Source organism: Blastomyces dermatitidis, assembly GCF_000003525.1.
Source record: "Blastomyces dermatitidis ER-3 genomic scaffold supercont1.2, whole genome shotgun sequence".
Classification (NCBI taxonomy): domain Eukaryota; kingdom Fungi; phylum Ascomycota; class Eurotiomycetes; order Onygenales; family Ajellomycetaceae; genus Blastomyces; species Blastomyces dermatitidis.
In genome coordinates, this window is record NW_025544775.1 from 842,617 (window position 1) to 858,012 (window position 15,396).

A 15,396-nucleotide genomic window follows, 5' to 3' on the forward strand; every position below is an offset into this window, starting at 1 on the left:
TCATTCAATATGAGATAGTATAAGCTGAAGTGTGTGAAGTATGATGTAAGATCACTTACTTATCTACACTTAGTGAAGTGTTTATAACACTTATCTCATATATTCACTTTCTCAAAGTTGTGCAAGATTCATTTGAAAAACTCATTTCATGTTTATGAAAATGAATATTACTCTGAGTCTGTGAGATTTATCTTTTTATCAGTTATTTATAATGACTTTGCTTTTTCATGTAGAAATATAGCAGATCTTAAGACTTGTTGAAATTTCATTAACTATCTGTCTGTGAGTTCATATTCAATCTGATAATATGATTGCATCTGACTTAGTCAGCTGATTGCAGCATCATTTTTCAGTTGCTATTAAAGCTTGATAACTTCAGCAGATCTTCTGACTTGATATATTTCATACTCAGATTCTCATTCTGCACAGCAGTCTCTGATGATGTGTACACTTCTGAAGAGATTATGAATGATTGTGATGAGATCTTCAGATTCAGTGTAGTTATCTATCTGTGTAAACATTTAATCTCTCACTGCAGATCTAAGATCTGGTTTTCTCTATTCTTATTGATGATGGTGATTGTGTCAGTGAAGCTCTTTATAGTGAATGCTTAATCTGCAGTGAATGTCAATTGTTATTTGACTTCTATCTCAGTCTGTCACTGTGTATGCAAGACCTTGATCTTGTTTAGAATTCTTGTACACATACAGAGCTTCAATTCTGATTCAGTGATTTCAGTCACTTTTCTTACTGCTTTGAGTAAATTCTCTGAGAGGTTCTGCATATCTTTCAGTTCAGGTAGCAGAGAAGAGTGTTGTTCATATCAGCTAGAAAAGATATTTATTTCAGTGGTTTCTTATTAATTATACAATGTCTATTATTATATCACTGTATCATTATATGATTTCTATTATCATTGTATAACTTCAGTGATGATCACCCTCTCTTTTATTCTTCTTTTGAGTAGAGAGTGAACTTCTTTGAATCTGGTTCATCACTCTCATTCTCTTTCTCACATCTCATTTGTTCGCATCTCATATGTGACATTTGCCTGAGTGTGAAGTTTTCTCTCAACAAGTGAAGCAGTATTAATCAGATACTCTTCTACTCACTGCTCTTTATACACTATCTTTTGAGACATTCTAGGACCACACTGATATGATAACTATGAATTGCTTCATAGATGAAATTATCACACTTTGAAGAAGCCTGTGCTCCTCACTAGTTTTTAGACATGCTATTGAATGTGATTCAAAGATTGCTTAAGCCAGCATACAATTACAGGCGTACACCGGCTTCTTATATATTGTAATATCATATGCTAATTTAATTAGCGGCCGCTATGACCCCTTTACACTTGTACGCGTACGCTAGTAGTTCGGAAGCGGCCGCGTTATTATCCGACGGTCGTACGTTCTTCCGAACCACAATCAGAATAACTGAGTGCATTGATTACTACTCACAGAGTTTGTGTACAATAACTTAAAGTATGTCAGCACAGATAAAACTCTCTTTAAGATGCTCACTGAGACTTATTCATGAATAATCTTGATAGACTTATAAGAGTACACTATAGAGTGTGATAATGCTTATAAACAGACTGAGAGAATTCAGAAGATCTGAGAGAAAGCTTATAAATTCTTGAGAAAGACTCAAGAGTATCAGAAGAGATACTATGACTTTAAGCATATTATAAAGAGTTTTAAGAAAGATGATAGAGTCTGACTAAGTCTAGAAAATATCATCACACAGAGATCTAGTAAGAAGCTGAATCTTTTATAGATAGAGTCTTATAAGATTATGAAGAAAGTTAGCTCACAGTTCTACAGATTAGAACTGTTATCTGAGTTACAGATATATAATATTTTTCATATCTCTTTACTTCATGAATATAAGAAATTCTTAGAAGAGAATTCTGTGACTCATCACTCTATTTATAAAGTACTAGAGAGTGAAAGAGAATATTAGATCAAAGAAATTATTAACTCAGAGAAGTGAGATTATAAGCTCTGATTCAAGATTCAGTGATAAGAGTATTCTAATAAGATGAATGAGTTCACTTAAGAATTATTCAGACAGATAAGATATCTGTAGAAGCTGAGACATGACTTTTATATTATAAATTCTGACAAGTCAGAATAATGCAGTCTTCACTAAGAACCTGATTATAATAAAGATATTAACACTGTTATTTATAAATTCTAGTCTATAAGATGATGAATTTCTACTGAGATGAACAGTCTGCAGTATATATAAGAAAAGAAGAAATTATATTCTTATTAAAGCTAAAAAACAAGAAAATAAACAGAGCTGTGAACACAATTTGAAGATTAATAAAGAAAAAATAAAGAAAACTCAAACTCACACTCTTATCATCTGTGATACTCAATTCTCTCACAACTATCAATTTCTCTCTTCAAAGAAGCAGAGAGTATTATACTCATGATACAGATAATTATTACATTTAATACAAAGACTGTCAGAAATGCACAGACTTCAGAGAAGTCAGACATCAGAGTGTACACAGTTGTAGCAGAGTCTTGAGAGCTGATCATCTATACATGTGATCAGATATCTCTTATGAAGCTGTGTCTGCTTTCTCAGTTATACTGAAGTATTCAGCCTGAAAATAATTGAGATACAGAGAGAGAGCTCATCTATTCAGACTAACTTCTGTTATGAATTCATAGTATTCACATTGCCTTAATTACTCAGATTTTGTGAGTACTCAGAGACTCATCTCTTATTGATAATGAGATTGCAGAAATGCGCCCGCGGTGCGAGAATCATTGATAGAGAACCTAGGCATATTCACATATACCTGGTCAGAGATTGTGCAGGTAGAAGAAGAATGATCATAGGTCTGCAAAGCTGCAGAAGACACTGACAACATCAAAAGCTTTGTAAAAATCATTAGCTAGAGTCTGTAAGAAATTACTTATAAGAAGACTTACAGCAAAGAGAAGAACTGCACTGCTTGAAGTCAGAGACTGATCTGAGAAAGAAATGAGATGAGCTGATCTGAAGATCAGATGCAGTGACAGAGCTGAAGAGAATGAAGACACAGTTATGAACAGCAGTGTCTCTGCTTCATCAGTCAGTAAAAAGCAATCAGAGAAGTCATAAAAACACTCACAAGAAGCTTAGTGACAGTCAGACATTATTTACAAAGATATTGAAATTGAAAAGATTTTTATTCTTGAGAAGTTCTTAAATCAATACACAGACATTGTTAGAAACACACTCTCTCTATTATCTAAGTAAAAACACTTCATAGATGAATAAAAATACTCATAGTTTATAAAGATAAGAGCTGCTATAGAAAAAGAGAAAAGAAGATGAAATTTCACAGACAAATCTGGAATATTTATACTACTCTAGAGAGATTTACTTACACTATAAGTGATTTCATGAAACAGTCAGATCACTCTAGTAAATAAGAGTGATTGTGAATCACAGGCCTGAATCTTTCTATATAACTATAAAGAATGATTGCAGGCTATGAACATCTTGATTCTACAATTCTACAGAGTTAATGAAAGAATGGGAAATTCCTCACAATTCTACAGTATTAAAGAACAATAATTCATGAGAATAAGTGAAAGATTAACTTATAAATATTTCTCTTTGATAGAGATAATTTCATAGAGAGTGATTTATCTGTGAGATGAATCTATGTAATGATTATATAAGAATTTCATGAAAATAGTTAAGAGTCAACTGAAACTCTTCTGTATGAAAGATATGAGATGAATCTGTATAATAGTCAGAGAAGAATCTATAGATTATAAAGAATCTTATAAAATAAGAAACTGAGTGACAGACTCTTTTTTCTTTATAATAATAAGAGATTTTTCCTCACTGAGATTTTTTATAGATATAAAGGGTTTTTAGTGAGTATCACTGCAGTGCTGAGCTGATTCTATGAAGTCACTCAGTGAAAGGCTTTATGAATAAAGCCTTAGAGAGAGAAGAGTATATAAGAAATTCTGCTTCTCACAGATTCTTTATCTCTATTTCTATCTCTCATGTAATCAATAGAGCTAGCGGCCCTTGACTACATATAACTATATAGACTGAAGTTCACAAATACTATTCATAACTTAGCTTGAATGCTATTATATATTTGACTTCTACATTTTATCTTTCTACCGTGAATACTTCTAGTAGTTAACAGTACATATCACGCCAAGCTGCAAACACCTGAATAATCGCCTGCGAGTACTTATTCTTACAATAAGAGAAGAAGAAATCATATTCTTATTAAAGCTAAAAAATAAGAAAATAAATAGAACTGTGAACACAATTTAGAGATTAATAAAGAAAAAATAAAGAAAACTCACACTCATATTATCAATATTCATAATACTCAACTCTCTCACAACTATTAATTTTCTTCTTTAAAGAAGTAGAGAGTATTATACTCACAGTACAGATAATTATTGCATTTAATATAAAGATTATTAGAAATGCACAGACTTCAGAGAAGCTGAATATCAGAGTATACATAGTTACAGCAGAATCTTGAAGACTGACTATCTATATATATAACTAGATACTTCTTATAAAGCTGTGTCTGCTCTCTCAGTTATACTGAAGTATTCAGCCTGAAAATAATTGAGATGCAGAGAGAGAACTCATCTGCTCAGATTAACTTCTATCACAAATTTATAACATTTACATTGTCTTAATTATCTGAATTTTACAGATACTCAGAGACTCATCTCTCATTAATAATGAGATTGTGAAAATGCGCTGCAGCGCGAGGATCATTGATAAGAAATCTAGACATATTCACATATATCTGATCAGAGATTGTGCAGACAGAGAGAGAGTGATTGTAGACCTGCAGAGCTGTAGAAGACACTGATAACATAGAGAGCTTTATAAGAACTGTTAGCTAGAGTCTGTAAGAAATTACTTATAAGAAGACTTACAGTAAAGAGAAGAACTGCACTGCTTAGAGTCAGAGACTGATCTGAGAAAGACAGAGAATTGACTACTGATCTGAAGATCAGATGTGATGACAGAGCTGAGAGAAGTGAAGACATGATCATGAGCAGTGATATCTCTACTTTATTAATCAGTAAAAAGTGATCAGAGAAGTTGCAGGAACACTCATGAGAAGCTTAGTAACAGTCAGATATTATTTATAAAGATGTTAAAATTGAAAAAATTTTATTCTTGAGAAGTTCTTGAATCAATATATAAACATTGTCAGAAATACTCTCTCTCTGTTATCTGAGTGAAAACACTTCATGAATGAATGAAAATACTCACAGTTATGAGAATAAAAGCTGTTACAGAAAAAGAGAAAAGAAGATAAGATTCTGTGAAGAGATCTGAGATATTTATACTACTCTCAAGAGATTTGCTTACACTGTGAGTGATTTCACAGAACAGTCAGATTACTCTAGTAAATAAGAGTGATTATGAATCACAGATCTAAATCTTTCTATATAATTACAAAGAGTGATTGCAGACTGTGAATATCTTAATTCTACAATTCTACAGAGTTAGTGAAAGTGTAAGAATAAGTGCTCACAGGCGATTATTCGGGTGTTTGCAGCTTGGCGTGATATGTACTGTTAACTACTAGAAGTATTCACAGTAGAAAGATAAAATGTAGAGATCAAATGTATAATAGCATTCAAGCTGAGTTATGAATAGTATTCATGAACTTCAGTCTATATAGTTGTGTGTAGTCAAGAGCCGCTAGCTCTATTGATTATATGAGAGATAGAAATAGAAGTAAAGAATCTGTAAGAAGTGAGATTTCTTACATACTTCTCTCTCTCTAAGACTTTGTTTACAAAGCCTTTCACTGAGTGACTTCATAGAATCAGCTCAGCACTGCAGTGATACTCACTAAAAATTCTTCATATCTATAAAAAATCTCAGTGAGGAAAAATCCCTTGATATTATAAAGAGAAAAGAGTCTGTCACTCAGTTTCTTATTTCATGAGATTCTTTATAATCTACAGATTCTTCTCTGACTATCATACAGATTCATCTCACATCTTTTATACAGAAGAGTTTCAGTTAACTCTTAATTATTTTCATGAAATTCTTGTGTAATTATTATACAGATTTATCTTATAGATGAATCACTCTCTATAAGATTACTCTTATCAAAGAGAAGTATTTATGAGTTAATCTTTTACTCATTCTTATGAATCATTGTTCTTTGACACTGTAGAATTGTGAGGAATTTTTCATTCTTTTATCAACTCTGTAGAATTGTAGAATCAAGATATCTGCAGTCTGCAATCACTCTTTATAGTTATATAGAAAGATTCAGGCCTGTAATTCATAATCACTCTTGTTTACTAGAGTGATCTGACTGTTCTGTGAGATCACTCACAGTACAAGTAAATCTCTTTAGAGTAGTATAAATATCTCAGATCTGTCTGTAGAATCTCATCTTCTTTTCTCTTTTTCTATAATAGCTCTTATTCTTATAAACTGTGAGTATTCTCATTCATCTGTGAAGTGTTTTCACTCAGATAATAGAGAGAGAGTGTTTCTGACAATGTCTGTATATTAATTCAAGAACTTCTCAAGAATAAAATTTTTTTCAATTTCAATATCTTTGTAAATGATGTCTGATCACTGCTGAGCTTCTTATAAGCATTCTCATAACTTCTCTAATTACTTTTTATCAGCTGATGAAGCAGGGGCACTGTCACTTACAATCACATCTTCATCTCTCTCAGCCCTGTCACTGCATCTGATCTTCAGATCAGCTGCTGATCATCAGCAGCTCATCTCATTTCTTCTTCAGATCAGTTTCTGACTCTAAGCAGCACAGTCTCTCTCTTTACTGTAAGTCTTCTCATAAGTAATTCCTTACAGATTCTAGCTGATAGTTCTTACAAAGCTTTCAGTGTTGTCAGTGTCTTCTGCAGTCTCACAGATCTACAATCATCTCTTCTCTACTTACACAATCTCTGATCAGATATATGCAAATATGTCTAGGTTTCCTATCAATGATTCTCATGCCGCGGCGCATTTCTGCAATCTCATTGTCAATGAGAGATGAGTTCTCAGGTACTCACAAAATCCAGGTAATCAAGACAATGTGAATGTCATGAATTTATAACAGAAGTTAATCTGAACAGATGAGCTCTCTCTCTGCATCTCAATTGTTTCCAGGCTGAATACTTCAGCACAACTGAGAGAGTAGATACAGCTTTGTGAGAGATATCTGATCACATATGCAGATGATCAGTTCTTAAGGCTCTGTCACAACTGTATACACTCTGATGTTCAGCTTCTCTGAAGTCTGTGCATTTCTAGCAGTCTTCATGTTAAATGCAACAATTATCTGTATCATGAATATGATACTCTCTGCTTCTTTGAAGAAGGAAATTGATAGTTATGAGAGAATTGAGTGTCACAGATATTAAGAATATAAGTGTGAATTTTCTTTATTTTTTCTTTATTAATCTCTAAATTGTGTTCACAGCTCTGTTTATTTTCTGTTTTTTAGCTTTAATAAGAACATGATTTCTTCTTTTCTTATGTACATCACAGACTATTCATCTCAGTAGAAACTTATTATCTTATAGACTAGAATTTATAAATAACAGTGTTAATATCTTTATTATAATCAGGTTCTTAGTGAAGACTGCATTATTCTGACTTATCAGAATTTACAGTATGAAAGTTATATCTCAGCTTCTATAGATGTTTTATCTGTCTGAATAATTCTCAAGTGAACTCATTTATCTTATCAGAATACTCTTATCACTGAATTTTAAATCAGAGCTTGTGATCTCACTTCTCTGAGTTAATAATCTCTTTGATCTGATATTCTCTTTCACTCTCTAGTGTTTTGCAGACAGAGTGATAAGTCACAGAATTCTCTTCTAAGAATTTCTTATATTCATAGAGTAAAGAGACATGAAAAATATTATATATCTACAACTCAGATAACAGTTTCAATCTATAGAACTATGAGCTAACTTTCTTCACAATCTTATAAGACTCTATCTATAAGAGATTCAGCTTCTTACTAGATCTCTGTATGATAATGTTTTCTAGACTTAGTCAGACTCTATCATCTTTCTTAAAACTCTTCATAATATACTTGAAGTCATAGTATCTCTTCTGATACTCTTGAGTCTTTCTCAAGAATTTACAGGCTTTCTTCTGAATCTTCTGAATTCTCTTAATCTGTTCACAGACATCATCACACTCTATAGTGTACTCTCACAGATTCATCAAGATCATCTGTGAATAAGTCTCAGTGAGCATCTTAAAGAGAATTTTATCTATACTGACATACTTTGAGTTGTTATATACAAACTCTGTGAGTGATAATCAATGTATTCAGTCATTCTAATTATAATTGACAAAGTATCACAGATACTGTTTCAATATACTCATCAGATATTCTGTCTGATTATCTATCTGTTAATGAAAAGCTGTGCTTAGATCTTGTGAGATCTTCAGTATAGTTATCAGGTCAGATCAGAACTCTTCTGCAAAGATTAATTCTCTATCTGAGACAATGTTTATAGATAATTCATACAATCAGATCACATCATAGATGAAGATGTGAGTCAAATTCTTTGACTTTAAGTTCTTATAAGTGAGTATAAAGTGTGTTATCTTGATGAAGCAATTCACTATCATCAGTACACTGTCAAAGCAGGCATTATATATGTTCTTGCTTTCAGAGAGGCTCACAAGAGTATTCATTTCTAGCTGTTTCCAAGGTTTCTGTGAGATGAGTAGAGGAGTAAGTTCTTCATATGATCTGAACCACACTATCTGTGAACTCTGATAAATAGTATAAGAATTCACTATTTTCTTCACAAGTTCTCACATCTTCAGTCAGAAGTATTTTCTTATGAGCAACTCATAAGTTCTAGTATCTGTAAAATGACCTGTTAAAGAAGAGTCATGATATCTTTTGATAAGTTCTATATATAGAAACTCATTCACAGGCATATAAATTCAGCTCTCTCTTCATAAGAGATTATTTAAGTCTCTTCAATTCTTTATTTCTGCAGGATTAATCTCTGTTATGAGCAGTTTCTGAATATACTGAGCATATTCATTCTTCAGTTGCAGTTCAGACAATCTGAATAGAAGATCTTATAAAGACTTATACTCTGTTTCTTCTTACATCAGGTCTTTCACAGCACTTTTTAAAGTCTGTAAACTCTTCAGATTATAGATACTCTCTTCAAGAATTCTTATAAAGATTCTCAGAGTGTTGACTCTCAGTGTTACAGAGAGTAGTTGTACAGACTTCTTCTCTCTCTTTTCTCTCTTCTCTTACAGAGAATTGAGAGACTCTTCAGTCAATCTCTTCATAACACTCAGTTCAAGCATTCTGTAAAGCTTTTCTGCCTTCTCTAGTCTCTCTGTATCTGTCATTCTGATCTTCTTAACATAGTCTGACCTGTAAGAGAGTCTGTCTGCTGAGTTCTTAGTTTCCTTAATATGTTCTATCTTGAATCAGAACTCACTCAGTCTCTGAGCTCAGTGAATCTGTTATTATGAGAGTTTCTTGATTGAAGTAAACTGTTGTAAGCTGTTATAATCAGTTCTAACAGTAATCACTATTATAAGGTCTTTAAAGTAGTGATATCAGTGATGAAAGAATTTCACTATTATAAGAAGCTTCTGATCATGAATACTATAGTTAATCTCTATAGATTACATCTTCTATGAGAAAAAGATCACTGAAACTCAGTTCTCATTTAACTGTAGTTGTGAGACTATTTCTGAAATTGTAAAGAAGAAGACATCTGTCTTCAATCTGATTAAGAGTAAGAAATCAAAGTGAAACAGCATCACTGTATCTGTGAATATCTATTTCAATCTTACAAAGATCTTATAAGCTTCTGAGATAAGAAAGTTCTCACAGTTCTTTCTTCTTAACAATCTTTTCATTCTTCATTTATAGAATGACTTCTTCTTATTTTCACTCTTCAGTATGTCTGTAAGAGTCAAGAAGATTCTCATGAATACAAAGATAAATCATCTATAGAAATTCACAAAGCTCAGAAAGATCTGAATCTTGTGAATACTAGTTGACTTCAGTCATGATAGAATAGTCTCAACTTATGAAGATTTCATCTGAATATCATTTACAGTGATTACATATTCTAGGAAATTAATCTAGTGAGCACTGAAGTTGTACTTTATAAGCTTAATATACAGTTCTGCCTCATCTAAGGCCTTTAACACACTTTATACATGCTCAGTGTGTTCTTTCTTCTTTATAAAGTACATCATCACATCATTCAGATATATTATCATGAAGACATTCAGATATGTATGAAGTGTTTTATTAATGAAAGACTGAAATGTCACAGAGATATTAGTCAGATCAAAAAACATCACTAGATATTCAAATAATCTCAGTGCAGTTCTAAAGACAGTCTTTCATTCATTCTCAGACTGTATTCACAGTCATGTATATACATTGATCACATTCAGTTGTGTGAATATGACAGCTTCTGTGAGATGATTGATTACATTCTTAATCAGAGACAGAGAATAGCAGCTCTTTATTATCTTGAAGTTCAGGTCATAGTAATCTACACATAATCTGAGATCTTTATTCTTCTTCTTCATGAATATCACAGAGGCTTCTGCAGAGACCTGTGAAGATCAGATAAAGTCATTCTTCAGATTCTTCTTCACATAGATCTGCAAGATCTCTGTCTTATAATAAGAGAGCTTATAGATTGATTCTCAGAAGAGTTTCTGCTCTTCTATTAAATCTATTATCAAATTCTTCTCACAGTGAGAAGAAAGCTTAACTGTCTTTGCTGAGCTGAACATCTCTGTGAGATCTTAGTATTTCTCTAATATCTGAAGCTCAGTTTTTATAACTGCAAGATTTTCAGACACTTATAAAGTCATTATATAGATGAGCTTGTCTTCTCTAATCAACTCTGCAGTATCAACTGATTCTATCTTCATAAGTAAGTCTATCAACACTGATTGAAAGTATAAACCTGACTTATAAACAGCTATGTGCAGATTGTGTCTTTGAAGTCATACAAGTCTTAAGTACATGTTATCTGCAATATCTACAATAATCACAGTTTCTGCAAATCTTCTTCAGGTTTTAGAGAGATCTTGTAATTCAAAGATAACTCTTATAAGTCTCTCAGTTTTCAGATCTGAGTTCTCACACTCTGCTTATTATAAGAGCAGGTTCTCAGTTTTCATCTTTCAGCTTATTCACTCTATGAGCTTTAGAGACATCACAGTGACCTGAGATTCTGAGTTCATTAATACTTCTCATACTTGCAGAGCAGCAGTATCACAGTACAGTCTCTCTCTGTAAGTAAGCATTTTCATCAGAGAAGTAACAGATTCAGATGTCAGCTTCAAGACTCTTAAGAAGACTGTTGCTGACTCTGTCTATAACTCTTTAAATTTCTATTTTAATTTATTCAGACAGTTTATATAGAGATATTCTGATTTAGAACAGATAAAACAGAGTCTCTTTTTCATAGTCTCTCTATTATGCACTCTGTTCATAGAAGCTTATAAAGCTCTCTCTTTCTACTCAGCAGTCAGACATGAATCTCTCTATGTCTTATCATCTTTTTCTAACAAATCTGTTCTCTATTGTTCTGACTCTTACAGAGTCAGTCAATGATTCACTCTCTGCAGATCTGTGACTCTCACAGTGATTTATAAGTAATGAATAAGAGTTATCAGTTTCTTCAGAGTCAAGAGCTTAGAGTCTTGCTTAATGAGCTTATTCTGCATGTCTTTATTCAGTCTCTTTATAAATATCATTATTCAGGTCTTGTTTCAGAGCTCTGTTTTCACAGATCTCAATTCACATCACAATTTTATAAAGCACTGTGAGTAGTTATTATTATTATTATTATTATTCTTCCATTATACTCATATGCAAGCGGAGCTTATGATGAGTCCTTGTGTGATGTTAAATACAGGTCAAGTGTTGATTATACAGGAGGAAATACAGGTGTTGAGATCATGCCAAGATAACAAGAACATAGGAAAATACAAAGAAGTGACAATTAGATACATGCGATAATAACTTCCCAGCCCAGAAACATAGAGCGATTCATTGAAGCGATTTGTACACTTCTGTATTTATTAGAAACCTGAGGTGCTTGAGTTCCGGATTTAATGTATCCCCTGCGGGTTTCGAACCCACGCGCCTTGGTTTTCCACGCCAAGGCGCTACCAGGTGGCCGCATTAACCATTCGGCCACTGGGGACACTGTGAGTAGTCTTTATCAGATTTCTTATCTCTTTTTCTAATATTGATGATCACAGCTCAGATATTCTCTATTCAGCTCACAGAGTCTTTCAACTTATTCTCTAGATAAATCTTGAGAACAGATTAGTGAGATCTCTTATAATCATTCTCTAGATAATTCAGTCAGTTCTTAGCTTCAGTGTAATAGAGATCTGTTATTATATAGATAACAGCTTCTTCATCTTTCATGTCACACAGCTGAGCTTGTAAGTCAATTTCAAATATAAACTCACAAAAGCTTTTATAGATTGTAATTTAATAGATGATCTTAAGTGATTACAGCTTAAGAAAGTTTCTTTTCAGTTCATAGATATCTCTGAAGATTATGTCTAGAGACTCAGTTCAAGAGTGTTTGCAGACAGTAAGTATTTCTTATAGAAAAATAGCTTAATTCTGTGAGAGATGCTCAAGAATGTTCTTCACTGAGATTGATTTATTTATGAATTCAGAGAGTTTCTCTATCACAGATGCAGAGAATGATATTCTGTGAGTGATTAATAAGTTCTCTAAGACTTCTTTTACAGAGATTATTCATAATTCAGATGACTGCTTCTGAGTGTCTGCAGTAGAGTTCACAGAAATGAGAGCATGTGAGTTTCTAGTTCTTTCAGTTATAACAGGTAATTGCTGACTGACTGAGCTTGAAATGTAAGAATAAGTGCTCACAGATAATTATTCAGATGTTTGCAGCTTGATGTGATATATACTGTTAACTACTAGAAGTATTCACAGTAGAAAGATAAAATGTAGAGATTAAATGTATAATAGCATTCAAGCTGAGTTGTAAATAGTATTCGCGAACTTCAGTCTATATAGTTGTGTGTAGTCAAGAGCCACTAGCCCTATTAATTACGCGAGAGATAGGAATAGAAGTAAAGAATCCGCGAGAAGCGGGATTTCTTACAGAAAGAATGAAAAATTCCTCACAATTTTACAGTATTAAAGAATAATGATTTATAAGAATAAGTGAAAGATTAACTTATAAATGCTTCTCTTTGATAAGAATAATCTCATAGAGAGTGATTCATCTGTGAGATGAATCTGTGTAATAATTATATAAGAATCTCATGAAAATGATTGAGAGTTAACTGAAATTCTTCTGTATGAAAGATGTAAGATGAATCTGCATAATAGTCAGAGAAGAATCTGTAAATTATAAAGAATCTCATGAAATAAGAAACTGAGTAATAGACTCTTTTCTCTTCACAGTAACAAGGGATTTTTCCTCACTAAGATTTTTTATAGATATAAAGAATTTTTAGTGAGTATCACTGCAGTGCTGAGCTGATTCTATGAAGTTACTCAGTGAAAGACTTCATGAATAAAGTCTTAAAGAGAGAGAGATATGTAAGAAATCCTGCTTCTCATAGATTCTTTATCTCTATTTCTATCTCTCATGTAATCAATAGAGCTAGCAGCTCTTGACTACATACAACTATATAGACTGAAGTTCATGAATACTATTTATAACTCAGCTTGAATACTATTATACATTTGATCTCTATATTTTATCTTTCTACCACGAATACTTCTAGTAGTTAACAGTACATATCACACCAAGCTGCAAACATCTGAATAATCGCCCGCGAGCACTTATTCTTACAATATTGAAGAATATCAATATAAAGATGTCTATGAATACAAAGTTGAGAATCTTAACTATAATCTTATACTAGAACTTATCTAGCTATCTGAACAAAGCATCTTATTAAATACTTAAAACAGAAACTTAATATTCTCTAATAATAATAGAATTCATGAAGATGATATTCATAAGACTATAAATAAACCTTACACAGATCTCTGTCAACACTTATAAAATACTCTGAAAAAGAAGTTATTAAAATTACTGACAGAGTCACTGACAAAGTCACGGATAGTAGAACTATGTATCAATCTATTCTATTAGTCTGACTAATATTAAGAAAGCTCTAGAAAAGTTATCTTATACTATAATAACAGATTCTCACATAAAACTCTCTTAATAATATCATGAATATCTAGATATCTTCTGATAAGATAATATTATAAATATATCTTCTTTACAAGACTCAGAAGTGAATCACAGTATTAAGTTAGAAAAGAAGAATGATAAGAACTCTGAGTTATTATAAGACTCTCTTTATAATATATCTTAAGATGAACTTCTTATTCTTTGAAAGACACTTAATAATCTGTTGAATAAGAGATTTATATATATTAGCAACTCTTTCACTGCAGCTTCTATTCTCTTTATAAAGAAGTCAGATAAAGAACTCTGATTCTGTGTGAACTACTGAGATCTGAATAGACTGATAAAGAAAGATTGTTATCTCTTATCTCTTATCAATGAAACTCTAGTACATATCAGACAAGCTCAATGATTTATAAAGCTAGATATTATTATCATATTTCATAAGATTCATATCACTGAAGAAGATGAATAGCTTACAGTATTCTGAACATATTAATCTCTTTGAATAAATAGTTACACTTTTTGAACTGACTAATATCTTCAGTATATTTCAGAAGTATATCAACTGAGCACTCTGAAATTTTCTTAATAAGTTTGTATCTACTTATCTAGATAATATTCTCATCTTCACTAATGAATTCAGAAAAGATTATCAAGAGTATATATGAAAAGTATTATAATAACTACAAGAAGCAGAACTATCAATTGATATTAATAAGTGTGATTTCAAAGTTAAGAGTACTAAATACTTAGATTTCATCATAGAAGCTGATAAGAGAATTCAAATGAATTCTGAGAAGATCTCTGTCATTCTTGAATGAGAAGCTTCATATACTGTGAAAAATGTACAAAGCTTTATTGAATTCACTAACTTCTATCAGTGATTTATACAAAACTTCTCAGATATTACAAGATTACTTACAGAACTTACTAAGAAAGACTCAGTATTTCAATAATCAGTGAATACTGAAGCTGTATTTATACAGATAAAGAAGATGTTTATTAATATCTCTCTATTAATAATATTCAATTCTGATTATAAGATAGTTATTAAAGCTGATTTCTCTGACTATATAACAGAAGAAGTGTGGCGTGCTTCCGCTCTCTATTCAAGTCAATCTTCTATTCAGCTCTAGCTTCTGCTTCATTTCTTGCTGTTTTCTGAAGCTTC

At 32.0% G+C, this 15,396-nt stretch overlaps 1 pseudogene across 1 annotated transcript; it reads right to left on the reverse strand.

Annotated features, from left to right (window-relative positions):
- Positions 1-12,141: 12,141 nt before the first annotated feature.
- Positions 12,142-12,231, reverse strand: BDCG_16362 (annotated as a pseudogene). The gene has a single exon. The product of its transcript is annotated as a tRNA-OTHER (tRNA).
- Positions 12,232-15,396: the final 3,165 nt, after the last annotated feature.